General features: G+C 44.3%; 1 protein-coding gene and 1 long non-coding RNA gene across 6 annotated transcripts in view; one reads left to right on the top strand and one right to left on the bottom strand.

Moving 5' to 3' along the window:
* Window positions 1-13,069, top strand: part of LOC143208200 (uncharacterized) — a 42,069-nt gene extending 29,000 nt beyond the window's left edge. The window contains exon 3 of the long non-coding RNA XR_013008869.1: window positions 10,239-13,069. This is a non-coding gene — a long non-coding RNA (uncharacterized LOC143208200). The remainder of the gene's footprint in view (window positions 1-10,238) is intronic.
* Window positions 1-24,622, bottom strand: part of LOC143208196 (uncharacterized) — a 377,481-nt gene that overhangs the window by 289,904 nt on the left and 62,955 nt on the right. The window lies entirely within an intron of this gene.

The raw sequence follows: 24,622 nt of genomic DNA, 5'->3' as shown, positions 1-24,622 counted from the left end.
GAAAAACCTGCCGTTTACTTGGCTTCCCTGAAAATCGATCGGAAACGATAGTTCGATTTTATCGTTTGATTTCAGGTGGAGTGTCACCAATGAAATTCACGAAACGAATAAAAATGTAAATTTTCTGGTTTAATTCCCGATGGACTCGTAGAACGCTCGTCAAGAATGGGCGATGAAAACGAGGCGAGATTAAAAAGCCATTAAAGCCTGCGGCGCGAAACAAAGGTCGTCGCGTCGCGTCGCGTCGACCGCGCGGCGTGTCTCAAAATCACGTAACCCCGTCGTCAAACACTTTCATGCAATAAACAGTTTACGAGCCATTTGCGGCCATCAAGTCGAGTCATCAGATACCTGTACACATATACACGGCAATGCGACGGCGCGTGGCTCGCTCGTCGGATCGCTCAATTAACGATTTCCCAGGAATAAAATTTCCCAATAAAACCCGGCTGGTGATCTTCCGATCCCGTTCCGACCCCGAGCAAACACGCCAGAACTCTTTCCCGCCGAGTCTGCTAAATGCGACGTACTATTTTCAACGTGTTAGAATTGTTAGTGGGAAAATGAATCCGTACTTTTGTTTCTGCAGCGTGCAATCGACGCTTGAAAAATCATGAATATCCGCAGTCTATTGATCACCGACGCAAAACGCATAAATTCTTGCTCGGACATTCCGAAAGGTGGAAAATCGAGGATGATCATTTTGAGGACAGGAGGTCCCTCGCGTGGGAGGGAAGATGGGTTTCCAGTGTTTCGAGGTCGGTCCACGATCCCCAAGACCCTCGTACCTCGTCTCTACCTCTAGGTATCCTAGGAACAGGTTCGACCGAGAAACGTTGCACCGTAGGAGATGCATCATCCCGAATTGCAGGCGGCCTGGGTCCCGGCCAACGGGCTTGCACTCCACCTGCGTGCATCCCGCCCTTAAGCCGGTTTCAGGAAGCGAAATGGTCCGGTGCAACGGGTGGGGAGGGATATCAATGGGCAGAGTGCACCGCAGCATACACTCTCTCCTCGATCTTCTCAAGCTATGGAAAAGCGAGGCAGCCATCGTTCCCCCTGCAACAGGCGCCGCCATCTTTTTTTCTCTTTCTCTCTGTGGAGCTGTTGCTCCTGCTCTGTACTATACATACTATGCCTGGATGCCTCGCTGCCTGCTTGCATGCTCGTCTGCCTCTCTCTCTCTCTCTCTCTCTGTCCCCTATCATCCTCCGTTTCTCTTTTTATTTTTTATCGATGGACACTGTTTACGAGCAACGCGATCTCCGACGGAGGATATTTGAATACATTGTCGACCGGCGTGACGGGTCCCGTCTTCGGGGACCATTTTTAGGGGACATCCTCCTCGAGGAATACCTCCGTGTGGTGTTCTGATCGATTCCGCTCGACCTCCGACAAATATTCCACGATTTTTGCTGGTTTTACGACCCTCTGTTGGTTTTTTCCCGACCTGCATTGGTTGTGGTATTTAATTGATCGATTCACTCTTCCGATAGGGACGTCTTCAGGTTTCGTTTTAACAAAGTGTTTAGAGAAACAAGGATCACCGGGACGTTCCACAGTGGGCCCGATTGAAGAAGCACTCGCATGTTTGAATAACTCTTAAACCACTGAAGATATTGCAATGAAATTTGAACTGAATATACATATAAAAAAATAATTCCTTCTCAATGATTTGTAACTTAATATATTTCACATTTGTTTAACCGTTTTTATTAATTTCTTTAATTGAATTGTTCTAAAAACTGTTTTATAAATTATTTATTCTATAATGTATTTAATATTTTCGCTATTTGATGCAAATAGATCAAATGTTTAAGTTTTACATTGTTGAGAAAAATTTGTTACTATTGCAAATTGTCTCGGAATTGAAATATAAACAGAAATAAAAAGTAGAATATTCGGTTCAGTTATTATATGTATATAAGAAAATAAAGTATATACATATATGTAACTTATGCACTGTCGAAAAGAATTCGTCAAACTCAACGCAGTCAAAATATCAGAGATGAAAGACTGACTTATTTACTGCAAAATATAAACATTTCAAGTGCCTAAAATCTATTCAACACGAATTCAGCGCGTAGCGGGCGTCCGAGCGCGGACAAGATAACGCGAAGCGGATGTCTTCAGACAATAATATCTTGAGAAATGACTCGAACTAGGAAATAATTTTTGTCACATTACGTAGAGGAAGGTTCACTGAAAACATCATTACTTGTTACAAAAGTGGGCCCTCCTGGGACCTGAAAGATAGCGCATGTCAAAGATACAAATTTTTAACGATTATTTTCATTTTGCTCAGTATTTTTTAAAAATATGTTATATATCATAATTGTTAATGAAAAATATAATTTCTTATCAATAAAATGTGCATTTTGATGTAGAAAAAAATTTAGGGCAAGAAGTTGATTACAGTTATCAGGGCACTTTAAGAATGAACAGCCAAATTATGTAGGGAAAATCGATATCCCTAAACTGTCTAACTTCATGCGTGTATCACAACTAGAATTGTATTTGATTAATTCTATCATTTTCGTGGTCGGTGGACATTTAGAAATCGATATCAATTGAAAAAATACAAAAATTAGAAAGTTGATTTTTTCGCCAAATGTCGCGTGCTTCTTCAATCGAGCCCACTGTGCGTTGCCAGAAATTTCAAATTCAGTCATTCCAGTTCAATCATCGATTTCGCAGTCCCAAAGCCAATCTAACGCGCGAAACGTATACATATGATCCGATTGGAGCGCGAGGGTTAAAGAAGCCAAACACCTGCTCGATTCCAATTTATGTAAATCAGCTCGTAAAAATCTGTATTTGCTCCCGGCATCCTCTCGCTCTGAGAAAATCGAATTCGCGGCGGGCTTTATCAACGGGCGCTTCATACGTACAGATATTTCCAACAGAGAGAGAGAGAAGGGATACCATTAATATTTGCGACGTCTAGGCTGTTAGTCGGTACGAATTAACTCGTCGTTTGCCAGATTCTTGTAGGCAGATCACATCGACCACTTAGCGGCCGAGCTTAACAAGCAACATTGTCGGCTTCCTCTCAATTAATCGTTCTATAATGAACACACATACACTCGGGTAGAGTAGCTCGACCTTTTTTCGAAGAAGTGAGAAAGAGAGAGAACACGCGGGACAGATCTAGATCCTCGTGCAACATTGTTGCACGTTGCGGGGAACACAGCTTGGAAAGGAAAAAAGCGAAGCGATATCTGCCGAGTGTACGCACGCAGCCTGGCAGAGTATACACGCAATTCACGGATGTATCGATGGTTATCTTGGCAGAAAACGGAGAAATGGAGGAACGCACCAACATGGCCTCTGATTTCATTAAGATTTTTAATCGGCTGACACGAAAGCGAAAACCTGCAAATTACCGGGCTCGCCGAGCCGGCTCGCTCGGAAATGGATCGAAAGAAACGGGGCCCCTTCTCGGCCGAGTACGAGCGTGTACGGATTCATTAATTCTGCTTTACTGGAAAACCCACCCTGATTGTTCGAATGAGATGGCGGAATCGGGCCCGCAATGGTTCCGTGATCCCCGGGAACACACAACACGCCGCGTATGATTATCAAATTAATTTTTCGAACCTCCCCGTTTATGATTTTATTCGGCCCCGCGTGCTCGTTCCTTCCTTCGATCATCGCTCCGCTGAGTGTGTCCGCTCGAAAACGCTCTGCGAAATGTTGGATTTACGTGCAGGCACTAGATTGAGCCTTTTCTATAATTTTTATAACGTAATTTATGCATCTTCTTAATTATTCTTGTGTTTATTTCTGTACGGTTTTACATCTCGTTTTATGTTCGTCCACAATTTTCTACGGACTCGGAAATGTTTTATAAAATTAATATGTAATAATTTATATTGTTCTGTCCTCCGTGACTTCAGAAATGTCTCTTAAAAGTTGTAATAAATAGGTACGAACTATTCTGACTTTTTGGGAACACCATTTCCATGGCCGACTCTAATACCACGTAAATTTCATAAGACAGAAGACAAAATTCTGTCGAACTTTCTTAGCGATAAATTCACTGTCACTGGAATTATGAATTCGCGCAAACACCTGTCACTAACTGGCAACTGTCGCCTCGTAAACGGCATTGCGAAAGGGAATCGTGAGATTGAGATCGCAGTCTCGATGAAGCGATCGTTTCTCGCGGACAACGATAAATTTCGAGCTTTAATTTGAAAATACGATCGGCGTAAAGTGGCTTAGGAATTTCAAACGACCATGACAAATGGATCGCTCTGTACAGGCGGCAGTGACACGACGTAGAATGGTGTGGAACGGTGTAGATTGTTGTAGATTGCGGAACAAGCTCGAAAATCATCGCGATCACCGACGAATAAAATTGCTCGATTAACTCGCGTAGCTTCCGCGATGTACGCCGAGTCGTTTTTCAATTTCCGGTTTGCATAAACATCCATATTCACGAGTGCCAGAAGAAAACGAGCGCGTCGATTATGAGAATAATCGCTACGCGGGGATCGCGCGGAAACAATAATAATCAGTCCCGCTATCAGATCGTTATTCTTCTTGAAATAATATCGAATAACCACGAGGCCGTGTCTTGCAGGAGAAGCCAGCATCTGGGAGAGTTCATTAAGAGGTTAATTGCATCCCTTAATGGTGTCGGGATTATTATCTTGCCGCGTGTCCACGTTAAAGAGACACGTAAGCATTTTATGGCTCTTTTACCAAGTCCTCGCGGGAAAAAATGTCGACCGTGTCACTGTCCAAATGATGATGCAGTCTAGCTATAAAATTAGATTTCTCCATCCCGGTCTCCCCGACTTATTACCGCGGAAGCATTTTGGCAAAAATTCCAAGAGATCCCGGAACCCTCTCATTTCCAAATACCAAAATATTTTACTAAAAAATTATTTATTATAAATTAGTCAAAAAACTTTGCTCGAGTCCTCGAAAATACTTGACAAAATGGATTTTATGGCTTCTAGGATTTCAAGAGTGAGTTTTCCACTTCCCGAATAAAAATCGAAAATGAAAAATAATACCTGCAAACGGTCGACAATTTGTCGACTGGATTTCTGTCCAGAGATAATGAACAAGTCCTAAAACACTCGAGAAAGCAGAATCCTCTCGCAAAACCAGCGGAAACACGTCCCGGGCAACATCCGCTGCAGCTCTTACTCGACGTTCGGCGGATTAAGTCACACAGAAAGAAAAATAATCCGAATGTTTCCATCCGGGTGACAACGCAGCTCGGACTATAAATCTGGCCCGAAATCCGTCAGCAGCGTGGCGGGGGGTGTGGCTAAATTGTCCGGGGGACTTGCAATTACGGCACGGAACGAGGAACTTTCATAATTTGAGCCCCCGTCCGGGCTTGTACTTTCTTCGCGTGTTTTTCGCGCGCCATCAAAGTAACAACCGCGGACGGGGTCGTTCGGCGCACTTCGTGCATTCTGTGCATTTTCTGCGACGAATTTTCTGCGCGTGAGAACGAGAGCCCGTTATTCCGGCCACGGGCACACACTTCCGCAACAGTGCGACGCGAACGACCGCGCCTTTCGGCGCATGCCTGCGACTGCCCGCTGCCGAATCTATGATAGTCTACAGGGTGTCGACGGAATCAGGGGTTGATCCGCCATGTTGCATTGCAAGGGTAGGGGAAAGATTTTGGGACGGAGAGGCGGCCCTATACAATAGACTCCCCTAAAACGAGATGAAAAAATTGTTCAAAATTACTGTGTATCTACATCTTCTGTGACAGTGAGTGTACAGTCGTCTTACGCAATGTTTTACACATGTACTGTACATTTGCTGCAACATACAATACTATTAGGTAACACGTTCCGTATATTTGTATCAATTACACATATTCTGAAAATTTCATCAAAATCGGTCGACGTTGCGATCAGCTACAAACGTTTAAAGATGTTAAAAATTGCAGTTTTTCAACTTTCAATGTCTGCCGTGTTTCTCCCTTGCAGTTCATTTTACACTCGAGTCTCACAGCCACCACATTGGAACTTTGTGAATAGAAATACAGAGTGAGTGTAAAAAGTATTCGTACGCCCTTTAAAACAGAATACACTTTTTTATAATTGTACCATACGACCTGATTTTTTTATAATCAATTAGAAGCATTGGTTTACAAAATGATATGCAAAAAAGATTTTTCTAAAATTATAATTTACGAGGTTACATGCAGAAATAAAAAAGGAATTTTTTAAAACTTTTTTATGTGGGCTCTTAATGAACATTTAAAATATATGATTTGTTTCATCGAAATAGATTAACATACACACGAGCTACAGGCAGTTAGAAAATTATGGAAATCGTAGTTTTACACGACTTTTGATCAGTTTCTGCTTAAAATCCACAGAATCGTACATCTTTCGAGGCGTGTCGTTTTTTCCTGCGTCAACCGATTTCGATGAAATTTTCAATATGTGTATAACTAACATAGATCTACAAAACATATATTTTAAATTTTCCTGAAGGAGACCCAAATAAAAAAGTTTGCATTTTTGCATGTATACCTTGTAAATTATAATTTTTGCAAAATCTTTTTTGCATATCAATTCGTAAACCAATGTTTCTAAATGATTCTAAAAAATAAGGTCGTTTCGTGCAATTATAAAGAAGTTAGTCTATTTCAAAGAGCGTACGAATACTTTTTACACTCGCTGTAGAAGTTCAAGATACCCTTTGTCGATTTCAACATGTTCAACCTAAGCAACTCTGGCAAAGATTAATATCTCGCCATCTTTTTCTATATGAATAGATACAGTATCATCAAAAGATCACGTCGCCCAAAGACCGCACAAAGGTGAACAACCCCCGCGAGCCTGAAAACAGCTCGGCAGCCGCAGGCTAACGCCGAAGCCTGAAACTCGACGAACAAAGTTGCACGACAGTCTTGTCTCCAGCGATTCGAAACCGGGCAAGAGCAGACACCACGTATACAGGAGGAACACGAAATACCACTATCGGTGTGCGGGGGTGGCAGAGGTCGGCCGCAACAACTGCATGCAAGTAAATTGGTGTAATCAACCGGTGGGCGGAGAGGACGCGCGGCAATCTCACGCAATATTGCGCATGGAAAATTTATAAATTCGAAATTCGCCGGCGATTCGCCGTGCGTGTCGGGTTGCGACATTTTCGCAGAGGTACATACATATACATAGTATACAGAGAGGGAGAGAGAGAGAGACGCACACGGGCGCACGCGAACGCCACGATAAGAGAATCCACCGGCTGCCATATTGATCCCGGGCGCAGCTCGCCTCTATTCCCCGCGTTGCTACTTTGTTGCGGCTGTTTATCATCCTGGAACCTCTCCTGTTGCCCCGTCGCTTCGTTACACGGGCTGCCCGTTGTATCCTCGGCGTTTCGCGCTCGTATTTCAGTATTATTCTCTCTGTTCTCCCCTCTCTCTCGCTTCCCATAGTATTTTTGTCTCTTTTTTGTTTGTTTAACGCCAACAACGCGCCCGATTTTACGACTTCCTCGATACGGCTGAACAACGTGTGTTACAACGCCCTTGGCCGGACACTCATGTCCAACACGCGCTGTCTATAACTTGATAATTCGTTTCCTTTTTTTTTCTTTGCGACGACCGAATGGCCAAGGATGCAACGAAGATGAACTGGCTCGCCGGGATTTTCAGCCGGGTCCTCGAGAGAAGGGGCGGGCTTTACGCCGTTGTTACCGGACTGCGGATTTTTATGCAGATTCACGTTTTTTTTCGGGAACGTGCCGGCTGAATGGGGCGACGCGGGATTTTATTCCCTGTATTAGCAGTTTCGACGTACACTCGACATTGTCTCTTCGAAATATTCTGCGCAGATCAGCCTGACACCGATGCTATTTTCATGCAGAGCTGCTCACCCCTTCAGAGAATTATTAATTGATTCTGCTAACTGGTTCAATTGGTAATTGACAACATGATAATATTTAGGGGCTTGCTAAAAACATGTTATGGCAGTTTGGAGCGACGAACAGTGAAAGAATGAATTCAGAATCGAGCGTACAACGTTCGATCTTAAAACCATCATTTCCCAAGGTTTCGACTTCCCTCCGGTAATTGTCCGACTCTATCGACAGTCTCGTTTCACAATTAACTGGATTAAACAGAGAGGCCTTGATAGAAATGCATAAGCGTTCGTCATCCTCGGAGCCGTTTACTTTTATCCACGGACTCGAAAGAGGCAATTAGCTGTTCGAGCATTTAAGACGCGATCCCCGCCGCTCGAGGATAATTTAATCGGCGTCCGGGCCGATAATTTAATTACACGGAATCGCTGCAATTTCATTCTCTCGGAGAGAGAGGAACTTTGGTTGGAAATGCTCTGGACTCCTTTGAATTCTGATTCGCCTTGCTGTGACGTCGGAAAGCCTTCTTCCGTCAAACGTGAACGCTCTGGACATAACGAATAGCGTTTATATTAATAAAAATAAATTGGGATAGAACGCAAAATAAATAGAAAATTAAAATATTCGAGGAGGTCAGAAAACTTTTGCAGTAAATGCAAAATTCTCCTTTTCTATAGAAGAATTAAAAAATTGGCCTCCAGGAGTCGAGCAGCGAGCGAATTGCGAAGGGTAGATCCCCTCGGAGGGAGTCCATCGCGAAAGCACGCGAACTATGCGAGCAGGATTGCAATATCGGAGCCGTAGGGACAAAGTTGCGACGGCAGATCGCGCTGAGAGATCCACGGGCCTCGAATTAGGCCCGATCTATGGGGTACACGAGCATTCCGGGATATCGTGGCACGAGGGATAAAAGAGAAAAACATATTACTAGAGGGATCAAAAGGAATGTATAAAACGGAATGAAGGAGCCCCGGTCTCCGATAGGTTGATGGCCCTCGCCACGGAACTCTCGCTCTTTCTCGGACACAACACACACCAGCCGACTCCATCGGCGAAAGGTCCGCGTGGCGATATCTACGGGACATTTCACGTAGGATCGAATATTATGGTCGCTGATACTCGCGGAATAAATAAGCCCCGTGAGCGGGCTCCGAGCCCCGTAACCTTACATTGAGATACAATTTGCGAGGCTGGAGAAAGTCGAAAAACGGAAACGACGGACAGCGACTATAAACGTCGGGGATGAAGGTGATGGCCGGCGGTGTCCGCGAGCGCCGGCCACCTCGGAATGTACAGGGTGGTTTAGAAATGTGTACGGTTCAATTTGCCCACTGGAAAAAGCCAGGCAAAAATGTAGTATCGACGTACAACCAGTATAATTGATGGCGCACACTTTAAATCAGAATAACTTTCTTACAAATCGACCAAATGACTTTTGCTGCAAAGCTAGATGGATTGGTTTACTGAAATTTTTATTCAAAACTCTTTTATTTGGGACGAAAATTTTAAATATGAGTTTTGTGGACTGTTAAAATAAATTTTTAATCTTCCACGTATAATGATATGATACACCGATGGAACACTGCCTGAACTATGGCCGCGCGTTTATGAAACACCCTGTGTATACGAGACGAGCCGCGGAACAGGTACGATTGTTAGTAAAGCCTGGAAACGTATGCTTTCTATAAAAACTGATAATGACGAGCCGCTACGCATGCCACGTGAATTATAATACGAGTGGCCGGCCGAAAGGTGCTTAACAACGGGTAAAAGAAGATGGTGATCGGAGAAGAAATCGCAGAAATGTGTATACATGATTGCAAGTGATCTATAGCGTTGCTGTCACTCGTTCTTTTGCTGTTACTTGTTCTTTTATGTTCTTCCGCGATTGCTTCGATGGAACTCGATATTTGTGTGGCTCGCGACAGGTTGTATTTTATTATTGATTACTGTTACTGTCTTTTGAGGATTGTTAAACGTTAACATATGGCGAACGTTCAATCCTTCGTTTTCAGTGATTACTGAGAATTTTATGGATTTGTAAGAAAGTTGAGTAGGTACAGCTTGAAATAGTAGAAGAATATTAATGGAAAAATATATTTTCAAACCAAGGAATCCTCGTTTCCCAGTCCCAGCCAAATTTTCTCGCACTCCGGCTGCATAACAATCCTAAAATCGGCCGCTTGCATCGTAAATCTAGACAGCAGTCCCCGAAAAGAAAAACTGCAGCCAGATTGCAGCAACCCTTCCCCATCGGAACAATACAAAAATCGTGTCTGTTTCGACTTATCTCTCAGTCGCGCAGACTTTCTGCCGATCGTAACCCTTTTTTTTGCCCCGGTTCCGTCAACCCTTTCTAATCTTTTGGATTGCACTGCTTTCAGAGGCAACCGGAAGCCAACGAGTGACGACCGAGGAACGCGGAAGGATTTACGACCGGGTCCGTCCAGTGAAAATATTTTTTCTCTTCTGGCAGACCAAAAAAAATCGCCACCCGAGGCGAGACGAAGGGGTTGACCATCGGCCGCGGTCTCCGGGAAACCAGAGATAATTTCGGGCGAAGAAAGGAGCACGTAGCGCAACCCTTTGGGCCCTAAAACATCGAGGAATACCTGGTAGCTGGGCGATCGAAGGGTGAAAAATCGCGTGAACCTTTCTCTTTCGAGTGCGGAAAAAAGAAGAGAGAGACGGGAGCAAAAATACCTGTCAGGTATCGTCGAGAGCCATTGAACCACTTGATACCGTTAGGTCACCAACCCTTTCTTTCTTCGCTCCTTTCGTTCGTTCTTCGCTCTTCTCGTTTTTGCTCCGGTTCGCCGAGTGAGCTACCGGAAGAATTTCTCACGAAACTCCCGGGGCAAACTAGTTTCAAGAAGTTTCCGTCCGGGAGTGGTGCTCCCTCCGGGTGGCCAAGTGCAATTCCGTCGATAAAACTTTTCCAGTTTTTAAATCTATTTCTCTGTACCGGCGCTCGCCCCGGGGTGGAGTTTACGAGGAATCGCGAAAACGTGGCTGCGCTTCTGTCGCCATTAAAACGATTCATCTGAGCCGACGATGTTCTTTCTTTTAAACGGTTGTTTCTCTGCTCTGTTCCTCGCTCGACATTCTACTGATCTCAACGAAGGTTTTGGTGAAATTAAGTTTTTTAGAACTGGCCTGCACCTGTGTCTGAAATTATTTTCCACTGATCGAACCACGAACTTTAAAAGAACAATTTGTGAATTTATTTATTTAGAAGATTCACACACAGTAAAACATAAGAACATTTATATTGGCGAATTTTTATTTTTGCTCTCTCTCTCTTCGCCCAATTTTTATAAAAGCTGCCATGAAAAAAGAAACTGAAGAAAATATATTCATCATATATGTATTTCACAATCATCCTCTTCTTATTGCTCAATATTACTGTGACATGTTCGTAATATTATTGTAATTAATTCATGTAGATATTTAATCCTCTGAAAGATACAACTCCCCGTAAAATAGAATTAATCTTTTAATCCGGTTTGTCCGAATTCCAGGGCCGTAAATTTGCGCGTTGGTCTCCAGTACGTTGATCGACGATGATGAATTTAGATCGGACAAGGCGGGAACGCGGAAAGCAGTAAAAATCGCCGGAGAAGAATCTCGAGTTTCTCGAACATCGTCTCGGATATATCGTTGTCCTCGAAATCAGCCGGCGCGACAGTGTTCATGCTGAACAGCAGTTCTTCGACGGCTACCGGGTTCGCGAGCTTTATTGCGGGACCAGTCCCCGAGACCTTTATGCCGGCTTATCGGACAGTTACGCGAGGCACTTCTCCTCGCGCGGTGCGCGACTTGCAAAAAATCCAGCAGCTTGCGCGACACGCGGGCCCGGAAAAACGAGAATTTCCAGTGAACGTGCGAGAAACGCTTGTGAAAGGAATCGCTTTCTTTTACACCGTGCAACTCGCACACCCGATCTACTCGCATTCGTTTACGGAGGCTTGAAAATTATATGTCCGTGCGCCATTTTTCCGATCTCTAATACCTTAATGCCTCTTGTTAATTCGCGAAATAGAGAACTTGTCGCAGCTGTGCGAAACAGATTTAAACGTACGGCTTAGTTCATGAAAAATTATGTATCCCCCGTGATTTTTGCTGTTCCTAACACCGTATTAATGTATCTGCTAGTGCGAAACAAATAGGGAATTGATCGAGGTTGAACACAGTGACTATCGATGCTGTAAAAGCGCAAGGGGTAGTTTATCGGCCAATTATGCTCGCGGAGCTGTTGCGTGCATCTCTTCTGCGTAATTAATTGCGGTAACAAACAGCTGCCGATAAATATTAAATAACTGTAATAAATATTAAAGGTGGAATATTAACGGCATCTTTACGTTATTTACGAACCGATCAAACTCTTAGCGGAGCGCATAAATTTGCGCTCCTCACCCGAATGTGTGAATTATGCTATAAAAACGTGATACGCATAAACGTGCAAACGAGACATGACGAGAATTAACTAGTCGTCCGTTATTGCTTTTCATTTCCTTCTACTAATCTTGACAATAAAATCCAATATTTCCGATAAATTATGGTAAATTCGCGCGAATCATTAAAGGATCTCGCGGGTTATCCAATTCGCAATTTATTTGCGGTAAAAGGTACAAAAATTTTTACCCACGCACACGGCTCTATTGAACTGGCTCGGCAATAGTTAATTTATTTATGGCACCGCTACAAATTTTATCTTCTCGCGCGGTTCACGATTAAGGAATCGAATACAATTGCAAGATACGCGAGTTACATATGAGACAGTTCGCAGAAACGCAGTTCATCGACGTTAATATGCAACAGGGACAACAACAACGCTGAAACAGCTTATCACCGTCGGGTGATTAATTCCCCATCGTGCGAAAATAATGTCTTATCGTGCGGAATTCAATCAAAGCCTGTGTCGCGTTCGTCCGACCCATCCCCGCTTTACCGTCGCCATTAAAAACCGCCTTTACGATCACGATGACCCACTAACCCTGAGATAAGGAAATTCCCCGCGTTTGTTTCCGATCCGACGTCGAATCAATTCCAATATTTACAAAAACCTTCATTTCTACATTGTCTCCAGAAATTGTTCCCGAGAATATGCGTCTGTGTCACTCAGATGAAGAATTAATTAAATATTTAATATCTGCATGTTATTTGTTGTCTGAATCGAATGGATATTGGGCGACTATTTAAAGAAAAATCATATTTGTACTTCAAGTGTAACATATTTGAATTGTCTGTATTAATTTACGTCGTACAGTTCTGTATTAAAAATTGTGATCATAAATAAATGTTTAATATGATGCAGCGAGTTCCTCGGCGCGAAAGCTTCGAGACCCTTCGTCAAAACGAAAATAAAAATCGCCGGGCACATTCCGCCCGAAAAACACGAGCTGACTCTCGCCACGGCAAGCTTTCCCAGCCGAAAGCGGCGAAAACGGTTCCCCGAAGAATTTTCACTTGGCAGAGACAGGCTGCTGCTGTCTCCGGGGTTGTAGCACGAAGAGGGGAAAAAGGCGACGAAAATTCTCGGCGTTGCCGGTCGAATTCCGTAGAAACGTTCCCGTATAGGTCACGTTTGCTCTCGGGGATCCTTCGGATCTTGTACTTTGTGGAGATTGGAATGCAGGATGGCCGTTTGCCGTCCCCGGGCATAGTCCCCGCCCTTTTCGTGGTTTCCTTCTGGAAAATGGTCGAGAGGATTCTCTGGCTCCGCAATTTTTGTTCTCTTCGCGGATATATGGAATTGGCCTGGGTCGGCGGCGATTCTCCTCTGGGAAATGCGAGGCCGATGTTTGAATGCCGCGAATCGTGGCAACTGCCGTAACACAACAGCGCCTTCGACGCCGACGGGAAGAAGGAACGGGGGGATGAGAACCGACGGTTTCGAGGGAACGAGATATTTCCGTCCCTCGCTGTATGTTCAAACACAGAGAGCATGAAAGAGAGAGAGAGAGAGAGAGAGAAGTTGGTGTACTTAGACGCTTCGCCCGCGTAGCCCGAGCGCACCTCTCGCATTCCTCTCGCGTCTACTTTACGAGTGACTTTGTTTTGCGCCTTGCATCGACTCGCATAGTCTCGCCATCGTCTTGCAGAGGCGAGCCAACTTCCAACAGCTTCCACATCGATCAATGTACACTGCCTCGATTTTATCGGCCGCGTTCTACGCTTTTCGGCACCCCCGGGTTTATTCGGGGCAACGTAGAGGTCTATCTTTCTTGATTATAGCTCACAGAATTTTTTGGAAACTTTTTCAGACTCGATAGGACCTTCCATGGCAAGTTCTTGGTGATTTTAGTATGCTAGATGACAGTGGTCAAGGTTTGGAAGCGTCTTATTTCTTTCATGGTGGTAATTGCGGAATTAAAAGAGGAGACGTGTTTCTCACGTGTGACATATTTTCCGCGGGCCGTCGCGAACGCGGTAGCGGCATAAAACGTGTAAGTTCCTTTTACCACGGCCCGTAACGTCCATATCTATGCGAGTATATCTATTTATACGACCACCGCCTCCTTCTCGTTGGAAACGGCAGAGTGGAAACCAGCCTTTCCATTCACCGGAGACAGTCGCCGCGAGGCCCACCAATTTCCATGCGGCGCGGCGCCCGTCGGATCGCGATGGTGGACGCCGTGCGTGATCATCGAGCCTTCTTTAAATTCCTTCCACGCTAATCACTAAAAAAATTCTCATTTCTCCGTAACTTTGCTTTGAGAATATCACTGAATCAAACGGGAAATTTATAGAATTTAATTTCGCTGAAATACACAGACTCTTTTCACTCTAATGGAAATGTATGAGCAAATCGAAACTGTTCTGCATTGATTCGTTGGTTGTGCTCGATCACTGGATTCATTCATTACCACATTTAATTTGTTCAAACGTTTTCGGATAAATTTTAGGGAAAACAGAGGAAGCGCAGCAGCTTCTGAAATAAAGTAAGATCGTTTCACCTCCAGCGGCGTCTTTTTCTGAAATTTTTGGGGAACAGGCGAGCGTTAAGGGAAAAATCCGTGATCCAACTCGAAGTATTCTCCGTTTCAGTTTGAGCGGCGAACAGAGATTCTTTCTCCGTCGAACGGACGAAGGGAAAATATGACTTTTGGCCATTCTCGCCCGTATCCGCATCACGAGTTTGACGAGCAAGCTTGTTTACGGGCCAATTTCGCGCGGATACAGGCCGCGCGAAATACTATTTTTTTCTCCGAGCATAAAGCTTCAAACTTGTGTTTTAGCCACCCCCGCTTCCGGTTTACTTCTCCACCGACAGACTAGTTATTTTTTTTTTGCCGCACGAACGCTGCTAACGCGCGAGTAAAAAATTGAAGTACTCTGTCTAAATCGGACGCAATTTAATAAACATATCCTTTGGTATCTATCCTCGAAGCTGATTTCATTCTAGCAGCGAAACGTTAGTCTGTATACAATAATTATGTTGTGGGACACAAGTTCTCTGAATTTAAAGAATACATACCTAGCTGACCATCAAATCTATTAGGTTGTTGCATATGAAATGTCCGATTTTTAGCAGTGACAGTAAACAAACAAAAGTTTATGTACCCAATGTATTCTGCCTATGTACATAAGTTTCTTGATTGTATCACGGTAAAAATAAGATATTATGGTCATTCATGTTTTTCATTTACAAGATTGTTATCTTGATTTTGTAGTTCCTTTTAGCATCAACGACTAGTTAATTAATCACCACATTTTCACCAAAAATCATATAATGCTATCGTCAATAAGCTATTTTTCCAGACATATAAAAGGAACACAGGACAGTCGCGTTGGTTGACGTTGAAATAAACTTTATTTAAAAGTAAAATTATATTACATTAAATGTTAAAGTATCAAAATAACAGTCACGTGGTTGCCTTACAAAAAAGGCAAGAATTAATTTATTTAGACTTTCCGCGATTCTTAATACAGATATTCATTAGATCATTTCTTACGAAAGCATCTTTATAATTTCATTAATTGTGAAATAAAAAATCTTATGCATTCTATGTATAATAAACCTATAGACTGTAATGGCGTTTCTTGATCGAAATGTTCTCTAAGAGTTGCATTATAAAATCGGACATTTCATATGCAACAACCTAATAGAATGCAAGTTTCCATTTTGCAAAGCTCTAGAATTATGCCTAAAACCAAAGAAGAAAATTCGCCATTGTTTCCAGCTGAAAACTGGGTCGTCTAATAGTGATTCGACGGTGTCGAGATCGCAACGAGGACGAAGTGGTACGACAATCCTCATGGAGGAGGAATTACGCTCATTCGCAGCCCGGTTCGCCGCCTCTAAACAAAAAGGCCATTCCCCATCGTCCGAGACCCCATAAAAACTCCGGTTGAATTCGGTCGAACCTATCACCCGTCCCCGCAAAACTCGTCCGGAGCTCCGTCCGTCGACGGGCGATCCATCCGCGATATTTTCAATTTAAGAACCGGAAAGATAATCTCCCTCGCGTCTCGGGGACATGTTTCACTTGTTATTCGACGCGGGTCGCTTTTCCATCCGTGTCGAGGCGTCATACGTGACGGCCGGGGTAATGAAGAAAAGCGTATCGCCATCGCGGACGTATAAACCCCGCTTTTCCACGACACGCGTGTAGCGTCTTTCTAGTCGGCGAGTATATGTCTTTCTCTGTGTGCAGGCAGGCCCGACTTTTTCATTAGCTGACTGCGGCTCTTCCCCCGAAAAACTCCACTCTGATACATTATTTCGCGAAATTGAGAAACAAAAAGCCGGGAGAGAAAGTTGTTTCGACGAAATGTTGGCTGGAACGCAGAAAATATTGTGCTGCTTTATTAATTCACACAATTTTGATTAGTTTCGGTAAGTGTATACTGTTCGCATCAATGAGGCTTTTAGAAAGTGTAGGTAAAAGATTTTACTGAAACTGTTAAGGGTTTGCTTCTAACTTAATTCATTGGGCGGGCGTCTCGAGGGTGAAGAGTGAAGAGGATTGGTGAGGGAGTAGGGTTGTTCGAGGGTGTCTGGAGGTTGTGAGGGTCACATACCGCGGCTCTGTGTGGGTGTACACGTCAACAAAGAATACATTAATCTTGACACAGTTTCTGAAAAAATTAAATTAAATTTGAGAAACAGGGAGCGACACACACACACAATGATTGTGTAGCTATAAATAATTCTGTGTTATTTAAAAAAGAAAGCTTACGTATCTGGTACCTGGAGCACTGCCTCGATAGACGAAGTGCGATAAGAAACGACAAGACTTTGGGATCGGCCTAATAATTGAGGATTCGTCGGAACGGTTCGGTAGAGTCGGGATTATCCGTTGGCATCGAAACAAAAGAGGAGAAAAGAACGGCGTACAATATATCCGTTGAAATCGGATCGATCGAGCGAGGATCCGGCGGGTTTATCCTCCCCCTCGGACGTCGCAGGACGTCGCAGCTTGCCGGAGAGAGGGAGGGAGAGGGGCGTTATCAGCGTGGGCAGTCGGATATACCAAGAGCAACTCGTCATATTTCCTACCTGACATCCGCCCACGAGCTGATATCTGGCTTTCGCTTCGGTCGGTTTCTTCGGGAAAATATCGAACGAGCCGCTCGTATACACTGCGGCCACGTACGAATTTTCGTATTTGGCTGAGATCACGTTTGGATAAAATGGCAGCACGGATCCCCTGCTGACGCCGATATACTATAGCTGCGGCTGCGAACGTGGTCTAGCCCCGAGAAGCAGCAGCAGTACCCGCACCACCACCAACGGTTACTTGTTCCCGACGAGAGAGGCCGTATTTACACACGGAAACTGAAACACCGTATACACGTACACACCCCGACCATAAGCGGGATGGACGCTTACCGTCGCTGGACGCCGAATGACACCGGATCGATCTTTTCGCATTCATTAAATGGCCACGCTCGAGAATATTCGGCCATGCTGGCCTGAAACTTCCCTCCGCGATGCACACTCTCATTCGAATATTTTTGCCGATGAGTCTACCAGTGACCATAGTCGTTGATCCTAAAAAATTGAGGAAGAATAATGGTTTTATGGCACCCAGGGCTAGATCCATTCGAATCAACATACTCGTAAACGTAAAACCATACAAGGAAAAATTGCCAAAAAATGCACATGTTTCAAAAGTCCTCTGAATCTGTGTACTTGCCTAACTAGCCATCAAATCTACAATGCAAATTTCCTAATGCATTTCTCTGATCTTCAGAAAAATGTTAAAAACGAATAAGCATCTCGCCGTGCTAAACATTCGTCGTCTTTCTTTTTCATAAAATGAGAACCATTAACTTCCTTCAAATCCCCGGTTTCCGATCCCAATTTTTCCACAAACTCGATCGCAAAATCAAGAAAGAGAGAGACTCGGCCAATCGTCATTAATGTATTCATTTCGTATCCGAGCCGCAGCGTAAACGCATAAAACCCGCAGTCTAATCACTACGCGCATTTAGCCGCGATTCAAGCAGCCTTCCTCTCTCTCTCTCTCCCGTAATGGAATCCCTCGAATCTTAATCGAACCGCGGAGAAAAAGCAGGAGAACGAATGGTTCCTAGGGCGATCATGATTCGAGGGGAACCGGCTTCGATAAACATCAAAGTCTTCTCTCCACCGCGAAAGAAGTCTCATCGGTGTGCCCCCTCTCGCGACACACCATTCCCGAAATATTTCCGCGACGGTGCAACACGTAAAAAAGAATACACTGTACGGATTTAATTAAGTTTAATTAAAGAATTTTACCGGGAGGTCCGTTAGGCTCTGGTCTAAAACGCTCTCGACCCCCCACCCCTCCGAAAGTGGAGAAGGGGGGGCCACCACGTTTGATTAAAGGACAACTGCAACGAGCTCCTGGGAACCTTTGCGCCGCCGCGGGCACCATAAGCTACGAATTCTTCGGCGACAGACAAGGGACATGATCTCTCTTTATATTTCTACCCCTCCTCCCCCTTATTCTTCTCGTTCTCTCTCTTCTGTAAATGATAAGTTACGAATTCTTCGACGAACCTTGCGACAGCAATCGACAGGGGAGCCGGGGGGCCGTGATTTCTCTTCGTATTATAGCCCCCTCCTCCCCAATGGTTGTCTCTGTTTCTCTCCCACTTTTGTCCGTCTTTCTCTCTGTATCTTTTTCTTCTCTCTGTCTCCGGACAGTTCTCTCGCTCGTTACGAAAGCTCCGTTCGAATTCCATCGGCACTTTGCAGGCCCGCCATGTAATTAAGCCAGAGAACGAACACCGAGTGCCCCTCGGAAATTATTGAACGGCGTATTGAGTCCTCGAATCGCGCGTTATCGTGTCGTACCTGCTTATAAGGCCACCGCAGCGGGCTGCAGATCCCTTCTTTCAGGTATCATGTTCGGAATTCGAGAAAGTTACATTTTGTGGACGTGTACCCGGACACTCGGCGTCGACCGTGCCTTTTTGCATCGAGTCGAGAGACCCCATCGCCCTCCCGGCTTGCACAGATAAAAATTTATACAAAGTCTCGCGTTTGTTCGCTCGCGGGCGGACATTCTTGCATCTTTCAACGGGAAGAGCTGGACCGTCGCCTGGGACGATGCATCGCTGGATGGAACTTTAATAAATAATGGAATTGTTGAATGGAGCCTCTGATATTTTCATTTTGTCTCAGTTTCGGTTATTTCGAGGATTTTGTTAAATCTTTATTTTTCGAGTTCTGCGGAAACTTTTTGCTTCTTTCTCACCGAAACATATAAAAAGATTAACGATTTATGAATTAAGAACTTAAAACAGTAGGAACCTCCAGAAGAATCTTCGATGTAATTATTTTGGAGTATCGTAGAAAGAAGTTTGATTGGAGTATATGATAAACGGAAAAATAGGAGAGTTTCTATTCCGACAAGTTTCGTTTCGGGTTATCGAATAATCTTGATAAGAATATCGAGGTCTCCCGAGGCTTCCGGTGTCGATCTATCTCGATAGCACCGCCATCTGGCTGAATATCGTGAAACTGAAAACACTATGGCTACCTGGAGATCGTGGGCTGGCACATGGTGATGAGGACATCCATTATGGAGTTTCGGGAATAAACGGAATTTTATGCATGAGGAGAGTCGATGTTTAGATAGGAGAACTAATAATCGTTACAAAATCTCGACGTAGAACCAAAATTCTTTAATGATATCGTTATTTTAACAAGCGTGGATAATCAAGAAGAGAAATCTGGCTAAATATGATCTGAAAATTCGGAAGCCACGCAACTGGCTGGATCACAAATCTCGTATTTAAAGCATTTTGAAATATTTAAAATGAAAATATTAAACTTCAGAAATCAGTTTAAATTTTTGGTATCGCTAAAAAATGGTTGAATATTAAATAAACGGAGTTGAAGACTTCTCAGAATCATTCTTCAAACATTCTAAGAACTGTGCAACGAAGAACAAGCTTCAAATTCCTCATTTTTTGTGTATAACTTTGAACTTTCAACGTCGACGATAAATTCGCGAATGTCGGCAGGAAATCTCGCAACTTCCGGATCGACCATTTTCCAAAAAAAGTTCCGCAAATTGCCCCGATACTTTCCCCTCGACTTTTAAGGACATCAACCCGCCGGTTCATCGACCGGCTGGAAATCTCGGGCCGATTCGAACTTCAAAGATCGTCCCTGATCTCGAACTTTCGATTCTCCACGATTGGAACGAAGATTCTTTTTCCAATCCTACTCAATTTGCATTCAGTTCGAGCGTGACTTCGGCGCCGATTGTAGCTTCGAAGGAGCACCGATGGAACATTATTTAAGCGACAGAACCCGTTCGGCGTGAAGCAGTAAATACTATTTCTCGGTGCGGCTGTTTCTTATTCTCTTCGTGAGTCGTTGGATCGCGCGGCTCGGATCGGAAATCATCGGATTATGGTTCATGTGGAGCATGATTTGCACCCTGTCACTTATTCCTTCACCGAATCTTTTTACCAAGGTACACTGACTTTCGTCCACTGGACTCAGGACCAACGATAAAACCAGAGCGGTGCGCGAAACCGTTCGGCTGATTGTAAAATAACTGTCTCCCCCGCTTCTAGATCAATAGCAAATTTTCGTAACTTATGGCCGCGGCTTCGCAGACGGATCAATAATTTTGCATGAACCCGTCAGGCCCTGAAAATAATTTTTACCGACCCTGTAGAAATATGATTTCTATTAAATTCTTCTGGATTTGAAAGTAGAAAATGGAGCAGCCTAAAAATAAAACTAAGTACCGAATAAAAATTTGTTAACCCAGCGGTCATTGAAAAAATCGCCTGATCACTGTTCTAAAGTACGTAGACTGTTGCCAAGCGGCTCTCTATTCGCTAAATGCTTCAAAGTTCAAATTCACAGAGGGGCCTGCATAATTAATGAAACGAAACTGAGACCGTCCGAAAAGGTTAATAATGCATCGTAAAATTACCGTCGCTGGTCGATTTACGTAAAGAGCTTTGTTTACGTGTATCGTCGCTCGTGTTACTCAATCAAAAAATCGCCTAACGATCGCGAAAGAAGTCTGTGAATCGTGGGAGTCGGCTGACTTTGCGGAGGACGCGTGTCAACTTGTTCATGCGTTATGAATTATGCATTTGGCCCGAAAAACGCTGTCGGGTAGACAATGGGGCCGGGTTTCGCGAACGTTTGCAATGCGAATGCGAAGATTTATTATTTATACCGTCGAACAAAGTTCGATTCGATCATGCGAGTCGTTCATTTACAGTGAATTAAAATGGTGTTCATGCTCTGTAGTCGTACAGGTTTGTATTGCAGAAATTATCTAGGTTATTATCGATGTAAATGCACGTGATAGCAATAAAATAAAAAGTCTGGACAGTTTGTAAGAAAGTTATCCCGTTGGAGAGGACGATACGGAGACTTTCTCGACGGTGTTTATGGCAGGATTTCGGTGGTCCACGCGGTGCAAAACGATGGGAAACGAAGAAAAATCGCGGTGATTGCGTTTAACGTCCGAAAACACTGTGCCATAAATATCCGCTAAACGCCGCCGGTATGGTCGGATCGCATGCGATGGCTGTTCCCTTAAAAAACCAGTCGGGAAGAAACAATGTTGGCCCGACTGCGACTGCGACTGCGGGAATGATCTCCCTAAAACACGGGACAAGGCTCGCCAACCATATCGTGGTACCCTCGATTCCCAATCTACGAAACGCAATGGTCGCGATTTGTTTTACGAGCCGGATTATCTTTATGCGAGGGCGAACGCGGACGATGATTGACTTGTTAATTTGCGGCTCTAATAAAGCGAATGCTCCGCCTGTGACGTCGCTTATCAGGAAATTCGAGCCGCGATGAATCGTCTGTTTGCGTCCGAATGGCCAATCATCGACGTAGAAAGCGGAGAAAACGCAGAAAATGTGGAACATTGAAAATGTATTATAGAAAATTTAAAGACGCGTTGCATCGTGAGAATGGGACCGAGGCTTGCGAAATAAATTGTTTTGGCAAATTGAGGACGCGGATGATGAAGAATAAATTTATATAAATTTTTATCCGATGCTCGGAGAATGAATGTTTATTATTCGCGGCTCTCGGGAATCCCGTCGTCTTAAGAATAAACGATTTTCGGGTTACTAAAAATAATCCTGCAATCCCTCGAGCAATTCGGAAACGTCGCCTCGTTCACACGGATGGGAGACAGTAGATATAAATGTAAATTTGGCTTGCACTTGTCCTGAAGAACGATTCCCATGCAAATGGCGGATACAAGGTGTCAGAAACTTGTCTCGGACGTCGAGTGAGTCCTTTCAAAAATTTAAAGGACTACCCATTAGACTCTGACGACGACTATTGTCGACTGATGTGTAAATAAAAATCGATTGTCGAAGACTTGTTTCCGAAATGGTCTATCGGGAGAGATGTCGTTGTTGGCTTATCGATCGAGAGGGTAACTTCGAAGTCGCAATTATCGGTTCGCAAGAACGAATAAGCCGCGAGAGACGCGTTTATGGCATTCTTTCGCTGTGGGATAAAGCCGCGGGTTAATAAAGATCGGCCGTCCAGCGGCCGATTATTCCAAATGCTCGGCCCTTAATTAAGTAAGCCTCCGCGGAGAGGATGATAACCATAACGCGGACCACGAGGGAGCTGTATGTTAATGCGCGTCCGCGGAAAGTTACAAGAATATCCGGCTTGTTTGGAGCAGCGATCGTGGAAAAATTTCAGCTGGATTCTTAAAAATAACAATGTCCACCCAAACTCGGTAAATAAATCAGCCACCCCCAAAAATATTCAACTTCCATCCATCTTGTCCTAGGATCCAGCACAACCAATTCAAAAGCTGAAGTTAAATGTGATCAGCGCCCCAGCGAAGTTCTTGGTGCGGATATTCGGACAGTTTTAGAAATGAAAGGGGTCTACCGGGCACGGGGAGAGTCGGAGAGCGGGAGAGAGAGAGAGAGAGAGAGAGAGAGAGAGAGAGAGAGAGAGAGAGAGAGAGAGAGAGAGAGAGACGAAGAGAGCCACCCTCCGGCAATTTACAAGGCGTTACTTTTACGGGCCGGAGGACAAAGTGTTTCTTCCGTGATAAGTGCTGCAATGGAACGGACAGACTGTGCCCGTCGTTAGGGATAGGTAGAGGCGGCGCGGGCGAAAAGAGGAGACCGCTCTGCGGTTGGACGGTTTCCTGGTGGGGGTATATACTGCCTCGTAAACCACGATCATTGCTTTATTACGTGCTCCCCGATGTGTACCCGCTAATTGTTAGGTGCGAACACATTTATAGGCAGCTCTACCGCTCGTCTATTTCTTCGGGGGGCAGCTCCCACCGTTCGCGGAGATAGAGGACCTCGAGGACCGTGTTACCCGTTTATCGATGCCAACAATGCGACGTTTATTGTCGGTGTTCCGCGTCGGGACACCCACGACAGTGTTTTTTAATTTCTTCAAGGTGTTCAAATTCTTTTGGGAAAATCTCGAAATTTTTCCAGTACCTCCATGAACGTTTCAGGAAACAGTGGCTGATTTTTACGACGCAATATTTTCCCTAGAATCGCTATAACCAAATTTATAGGCACGTTTAATGCAGTTTAATATCGCAGTGAAGTTAATGGTCAGCTCCTGTCCGTAATTGGGAGAGCTAGCATAGAGCCTCGGTGTTCCTCGTCAAACGACAGGTCTCGTGTTTAATCGTCGACAGACTGTCAACACCCACACACAATAATATTCGCTATTAACGCGATGTCGCTGACTTTCATCGATCTTCGAGTGTTTCTCGAACGCGTATAACGTTTTCTGGTTACAGACACGGGCGTACGCGGCACCTGTTACAACGCATAATCCAAGTTTTATGTCGGCGGCGATGGCCTATCTCGGCTCTTAATTGGTCACCGGATGGCCCATTAAGCTGCCGAATGTTTTATAGACACGGTTGTGTGCCGAGACGCCTCGGAAATCTCATCGATTAAGTAATTCCTCGCGACGTTTTCATTGTCTAGCTGTTCTAAACGATTAAACGGTTATAAAATCTCTTCAACAAACCTACCTCGCGAATTGTTACTCGAACAAATTCTGATCGAGATTTTAGGTAAACGACCAAGAAAAATCGGTCTCGAGGGGAAGACAAAGTATATGTTTTTTCGCCCGAAGCACAGTAGCTCGATTCAGCGTCTCAATGGAGAATGATCGTGGCAAATCGCGAGTGCCCAGTGCATTAGCTCTTCGGAGCGGAATTGCGCGTTTTTATTACACGGTAGCAAACTCGTAAATATCCTCCGGTGACAAGTGCCTGGATGACGACGCTGCGCGGTAGGGGTAGTCTCGGAAGATATCGTTAATTGG

This window comes from Lasioglossum baleicum, chromosome 4 (assembly GCF_051020765.1).
Source record: "Lasioglossum baleicum chromosome 4, iyLasBale1, whole genome shotgun sequence".
Lineage (NCBI taxonomy): Eukaryota > Metazoa > Arthropoda > Insecta > Hymenoptera > Halictidae > Lasioglossum > Lasioglossum baleicum.
Note: the sequence above shows the minus strand (reverse complement) of the source record. Positions and strands in the feature narration are given on the sequence as shown.